At 53.7% G+C, this 6,859-nt stretch overlaps 1 protein-coding gene across 3 annotated transcripts in view; it reads left to right on the plus strand.

Moving 5' to 3' along the window:
* The first annotated feature begins 504 nt into the window (after positions 1-504).
* Positions 505-6,859, plus strand: part of ANK1 (ankyrin 1) — a 113,533-nt gene continuing 107,178 nt past the window's right edge. For all 3 annotated transcript variants that reach the window (XM_045286635.1, XM_045286636.1, XM_045286637.1), the window contains exon 1: positions 505-583. The gene's annotated coding sequence lies outside the window, so the exon portion shown is untranslated. The remainder of the gene's footprint in view (positions 584-6,859) is intronic.

The following is a 6,859-nucleotide window of genomic DNA, read 5'->3' on the forward strand; positions in this document are numbered from 1 at the left end:
CTTTCTGGAGGCTCAAGGGGAGCGTCCATTCTTGGTCTCTGTCAGCTCCTGGGGGATGCTGACTTCCTTGGCTTGTGGCCACATCACTCTAATTGCTGGCTCTGTCTTCACATTGCTCTCCCTTGGTTATCTCTCTCTGCCTCATCTTCTCTCCATGCCTGTGAATGTTGTCTTTTGGGGGGTGGGGGGTGGAGGAGGGTCTTTGCAGATACAATTAAGGTAAAGAGCTCAATGCACCCAGCAGGCCTTGCTTCTCATGACCAGGAGGAGAGCCCTGGTCTATGACGCAGTCTCCCTTTATGAGCCCAGGGACAGTCCCACCAGGAGCTCTTGGGCACCCACGCTATGCCGGGTGCCGCTTTGAGCACAGCTGCCACAATGGAAGGGCACAGCAGCCGCTTCCTTGTCCTCTCCCCGCAGGCTCGAACGGAAGATGAGACGTGGACCAGCAGGCCACTCACCATGTTGATTTTCCTCATAGGCTGATGCTGCTACCAGCTTTCTGAGGGCGGCCAGATCGGGTAATCTGGACAAAGCTTTGGATCATCTGCGGAATGGGGTAGATATTAACACCTGCAACCAGGTAAGCTGCATGGAGGCAGACTTGGTGTCTCTGAAGAGCAACTCTTGCCTGCTGCCCTTTCCCCTGCCTCTATTAGCCTTTTCCCAGTGGTCTCAAAAGTCCCCCAGAGGCTCCCACCTGCCGCAGGGCCTGACCTTGGTGTTTCCACCCGAGGGTTCAGGTGCTGAGAGAGCAGGGCTGACTCCTGAACAGGGTGGCCTACCCAGCTCGGTGGTTCCCCGCCGTGGCTTCTCTCAGAAGCCGCAGTTGGTCCCTGCTGCGGTCAGAGATGATGCGGCCTTTGAAAGTGGGCAGGGCAGGAGGAAGCCTTTGAAGGGTGTGTGTGGGTAGTGACTTTAAGTCTCCTTTGTCCACCAGCAAGCAGCCTTTGTGGGGCAGGGCAGGAGCTCCCTCCGCCAGCCAGCACCAGGGAGGAAGGCCAGACTGACGGAGCCAGGCTGACGCTAGCAATGCCCAGTGTCCTAGCACTGCACTACAGGTGCTTGGCTTGGGGACAGGCTGGTGTGAAAACCGAGTGTGTCCGGGGTAAGACTGGAGAGCAAAGAGTTGGGTTTTTGACAAAGAGGGGTGTCGGTTACCTGACTAGAGAGTAAGGCGCCTGTGTCAGTCTGAGTACTTTAAAGAAATAAATCCACAGAAACTCATGTATAAGAGAGAGTTTTATATAAAGGTTAAGTGTGCATCAGGAAAACATCCCAACCCAGTGCTGCCCAAGCCCACAAGTCCAACATTAACCCATAGGTCCGACACCAATCCACAAAGTCCTCCTCCATCTCACAAAACAGACACTATGACGCCGACTGCAGGAGGAAAGCCGAGTCAGTGAATGTGTAAGCATCTCCGCGCTGGCAGGGGTCTTCACACGGCTGCTCCAGCACCCAGGGCTGCATCGGGGTAGGTCCATGCAGCTTCTCCTCAGGGATGTCTTGCAGGAAGTGAGCCTTGCCAGCTAAAGCAGGGAACTGGCTAAGGCAGCTGCACCCTGGTCCAGCCATCAGAAAGCAAGAGACCCGAGAACTAGAAAGGCGAGACTCACCGAGCCATTTATCCCTCCGCCCCTCAATTAACCCCACCTGTGTTTATCGGCCAGGTTGGCACAATAAACTAACTACCTCAGCGCCCTCTAGAAAGAAAGCGGCCCCAAGTGCGGCTGGGCCTGTGGGTCCCACGCCTCTCCCCACGCAGCGTCCGGGAACACATCTGCAGAACACAGGTGACGTTTTCCTTGGGCAGCATGCCCCTCTATCCCATTAGCCCCTCTCCCCTCTCCCTCTCGTCCCTGGTAAAAATCCAAAACACCGCTTTGTCTCCCTGGCCCGTCTGGATTCAGCTGGCCTTTGCTTGGTAGTGAATTCACAGCTGAAAGACCGGCGAGGGCGTGGCCGGCGAGGTGTGTGAGAGGAACAGAGGGGGGGATGACCTGGGAAGCGCAACCCCAGGGACCCGGCTTTCAGAAGGGAAACAAACCTTTTAGACTTGACCCGTGTGTGCAAGCCCTGCTTCCCCTTCCCTCACCCCCCACTAAGTAGCCCAGCACCCACATGCATAAGCCCGGGGGCGTTTGAGGTGGTGGGACGCCCACATGTGGGTTAGCCTTCAGATAGCTGGTTTGGCACGCCGAATCCATGTCTTCCGTGGGGAGAGTGGAAGGAGCCGGATACAGGAGCAGGATGTGAGCTGTGCAGTTAGAATGTCTGGAGATACTCGGACCACCACCCCGCTTTTAGAAGCAGGTGCCAGGCTGCCCTGTGTTGTCCCAGTGCCCCCAGCGGCAAGGGGCTTGCCCTCTCTCGTCCCAGTGTGCCAGCAGCCCGTGGGGATGCCCTGACGCTGTTTTTGTGCAGTGCAGCGAGAAAGAAGCACCCAGGCAGCCTGGCTTCTCCGCAGTGCAGCTCCCTGCTCCGGAGCAACCGGCCTTCCCTTCCCAGGCCTTCCAAGGGTGAAGATCCCAGCCCTCAGCGGGGTCCACTTAGCAGAAATGGGGACACCCGAGCGTGCCTATGACTGGAGCCGGTGCTCATTTTCCGTGTGGAACTGGAAGGTTTTGAGAAGCCCAAGGAAAGGTTTTTGCCTGATTAGTCTCCCTTTGGTGAGGCCAGAGGCTGGGGTGTATGTCTGGCCTGTCCCTCCGCCTTCTCTCCTCAAGGCACCTCCTTGGTTCATTTCAGGCTCAGCACCCAGGGAATGTTTGCACCTTATTGACAGTGTTTCTGATTGGCCGGATGCCAGTGCCAAGTAGCTCTTCGTGGTGCTAGAGGCCGAGGGGAGGCCCCGTCACAGGCTGGAGGAGAGGAGCAGAATGCTGCAGGGAAGAAAATGGATTTCAGAGGTGCAGGAAAGAAAGTGTTAGCCACAGTGTTCAAAAGCCCCTGGGTGGCTGCTGGGGTGCCTTCCCTCCCTCCCCTCCCCTGCGGTTCCTCACACCCTGATCCTGGCTCTCCCTGTCTGAGGGTCTCCCAGGCTGGCCTCTGTGAGAGGGAGGGAGCTGCAGGCAGGCTGTCTTGGAAAGGTGCTTGTCAGCGCAGCCTGGGTCTCGCTCTGGTTGTATAGGGCCATTTATCAGCTTGGGGTTTGCTTTGGAGGGGAGAGTGAGCAGTGCAGAGAGGAGGGGGGCTGAGGTAGCTGAGCTCAGGCCCTCATTAAGAACATGGTGCATCCGTCCGGACCCCGCTGCTTCTCGATGCTCCCAGGACCCGCCTCGTGGTGGTATGGGAGCGTGCTCTCTGATGCACATGTCCCTTGTTTAGAGAAGACAAAAACAGGCTCTTGTCCTGGGATCACGGCTTGAGGATTTGCTTTTCCGGTTTGACTCTTTTGAACTTGAAGACGGTGGTGGCGGCAATAAAGAAATATTGATCGTTACATAAGGAGCACACTTTGAAAACGTGTATTTTGTGGAAAGTGTGTGCGCTGCCAGCCATTATCGGAAGTAATTGCTTTCAGTAGCCTGGAAAGGGGAGCTCTGGGCTTATGTAAGAGACACCTGAATATTCTGGGCCAGTTTCCTTATCACATAAATTACATCTTACTAATATTTCTTATTACTGGTATTGCACGTACAGGGGGGAGAGCACCATGACCCGCACACAAGTGTGCACCAATGTCTTTATTGAACTCAGTCAAGCCTCGTCCAAACCCCAGCCCATCGGTCCATACCATCATGTACTTCTCCCTGTGGATACAGAGTGCTGGCCCTAAGACAGAACCCAACCCAAACCCCAATGCCCTCCAGTTTGTTCTGGCTGACAGCAGCCTTCCAGAGTGTCTCCAAAGCAGACAGCCTCCCCTTTCTCCCACGGAGAGGCTGGTGAGCTTTGAACCGCCTACCTTGCAATCAGTAACCCTTAACCCATAACACCGCCAGGACTCCTCGAGCTTTTGAGAGGGAATAGCAAAAGACAAATACACGCAAAAACTCGTTGTCTTTGTTTCCTCTGCCTTGTATTCATATGCCAGTGAGAGCCAGTCATCCAGTTGGTAAGCAAGTGGTTCAGAGCCGCCCAGGACAGACACAGGCCTTAAGGAGAGCCTACGAGAGACACGACCCAGCATGGGCTCAGGGAAGGGTTCTGTGAGGAAGTCATCGTGGAGCTAAAGGAAAATCACATGGGAAAGACCAAGCCCACCGTCACCCAGTCGATTCCGGCTCTTGGAAGCCCCCTGCGCTGCCACGCAGGAAGGGTTTTCTTGGTTGTGCTCTGTACAGAGCACAGTTCCAGGCGTTCCCTTCCCTGGCCCGTGGGGATGGTTCAAACCACCGACCCATAGGCTCCCTTGCCCCACTCCAAGATCAGCGCTAGACCAAAGGGAGGGTTAATGAGGTGGACGAGGGCAAGAGTGTTCCAGTCAGGAATGCTCACCTGTGCAAACTGTCAGAGACAGGAAGAACACCTGGAAAGGCGAAGGGAGATCAGCAGGCAAGAGGCTGGGCTCGTGCTGGACCTGACCTCCGACACCTGGAGCAGTATGCCCCCGGGCAGGGCGGTGCAGAAGCACCCGTATCTCTATTGCACCAGCGTTTAACCCTGGCGCTGCAGCACAGGGGAGAGGAAGCCTGGGGAGAAAAGGGAACCAGAGCAACCGAGACTTAGAGCTAGAAGCAATGGCTATTGGCCGAGAGGAATGGGCATATTTCAGCATTTTAAGACAGTCTGTACAGCTGTGCTAATGCACCCTGGTTGAATGGGCACTCTGTTCCGACAGGCCAGGTGAAGGCTTCCGTCTTCCTCCTGAAGGTGGAGGGACGTTCACCGTGGATTCCACCATAAGCGAGGCTTGATCAGAATTGTGCTTTCAGGCATCATGGTGGCTACTGGGTAGAGAAGAGACTGGCGGGCATGTGCATGAACACGGGGGAGCCAGTTAGGAGATGATTCCAGTAGTCCAGGGGAGAAATGTTGGTAGGAGTCTGTGGGTTATGACTTGGGTGGTGGAGGGAGGAGAAGGAGATGGCCAGATTGACCCTCGGAGGTCCGACTTTTGCCGGAGAGAGATGATGGCACCACTCCCTGAGGCAAGCTGGACTGGAGTGGCCTCCGTGTGGGAACAGGGGAGGGAGGGAACAAGGCAGGACTGTGTGGAGATTCTGTCGGGATGTCTTTGAGGCGTCTGTGTGATGTACGAGCCTAGAGCTTAGATAAAAGCTCTGACCCAAAGATAGGTATTTGGAAGTCGCTCAGCTTTCTAGGAAGTTGAATGTTCAGGACGCTGGGTGGCATGAAGTACTGTTGTAGGCCAGAGGGACAAAGGCTCTGCTCTCATAGCCTGTATTTCTGAAGTGGAAGACAGATGAAGAACAAGAAGCTGAACAAATGTGTCATTTCAACTAATGATAAGCATGGTGGATGAGAAAATAAAGCAGGTAAAGGGCCCTATTTGAGAAGGGCAGTTAAGGATACAACTCTGAGGAGATGATTTGTGAGAGACCTGAAGGATGTAAGAGAGCAGCGACCATGTGGTTCTGAGGACGTTCATGCCTGGAGAGAAAAGATGCATGTGCAAAGACCCTGGGGCAGGCATGAGCTTGGTTTCTTTGGGGAACAGCAAGTGGGGTAGAATGGTGGAAGGGAAGTAATAGGCAAAGAGGTAGGAGGAATTGCCAGAGCCAAGTCACGAAGGATTTGCAGAACAGCCTGAGGATTTTGGAGTGAAATTCAGGGCTGGTGAGGAGTTAATGGCGGTTTTTGACAAGCGATGCTCAGTCAGATTTAGGTCTTTAAAAGATCACTCTCGTAACTTGGGGAGAACAGGCTGGGGCACACAGGGATAGAAGCAGGGAGACTAATAGGAGGCTGATGCAGTGGACCAGGGCAGCACACTGATGGTTTTGAATATGGAGTAAACAGTGGAGGTGGTGAAGCCAGAGGACTTGCCTGCCAAGGTGTGGTGTTACTGCCCTGGCCCCGATGGGTTCAGCTCGCTCACAGGTTAGAGCGAGGAATCCCGTAGACACCTAGGACTGTACCCTCTTTGTCACTTCAACAGCCACCCTGGGGTGGATTAAAGTCTTAGCTCAAAAGCCTTTGCGAAGGCATCCTTGATCCCCAGACCTTCACAAACTCGCTCTCTCTTTGGAATGTATTTGTCACTCTCTGTAATTGAAAGCACTATGCATATCATCTATCTCTTCTAGTAGACGATAAACCATCTGAAGGCAAAGTCCAGGACTGGGTTTTCTTATATTTTCCCACAGCACCTGGCAATAGGTGACAGCCTAGTGGCTGCTCTAATATTCATTTGAATAAATGGCTCCCTCATTGTGGCATGGTGGGTTAGGTATCAGGCGGCTAACTGCAAGGTCAGGAGTTCAGACCCACCACCACTCGGAGGGAAAAAGATGAGGGTGTCTGCTCCGGTGATGATTTACAGCTTCAGAAACCCACAAAGGCAGTTCTAGTCTGTCCTTCAGGGTCGCTGGGAATCAGAATTGGCACGAGGGCAGTGAGTCTAACTATGCACATACCAGCATGCGTATGTGTCCAATGTCCAGAGTGTTGCTAGGTCACTTATATCAAATAAGGCTATTTCCCCCTGCCCAGGAGAGTATTTTAATATAGAAGCCACAGCCATTAAAGAAAACGTTCTGGGATGAGCTCACTGAATGTCGACGGATACTAAAAAGAGCACACGAGAACAATGAGAGCCCCTGCTCTCCCACCGGATTCCTGCCTTTCTTGGGTCAACACAGACACTGCATTGGGGACAAAAGTACAACTCTGGAAACAAAGAAGCTCATTATTTCAGTTTTCTATTTTTATATAAAACCCCAGGAAAAAA

Source organism: Echinops telfairi, unplaced genomic scaffold (assembly GCF_000313985.2).
Source record: "Echinops telfairi isolate 266 unplaced genomic scaffold, ASM31398v2 ScPeMD7_9;HRSCAF=40, whole genome shotgun sequence".
Taxonomy (NCBI): domain Eukaryota; kingdom Metazoa; phylum Chordata; class Mammalia; order Afrosoricida; family Tenrecidae; genus Echinops; species Echinops telfairi.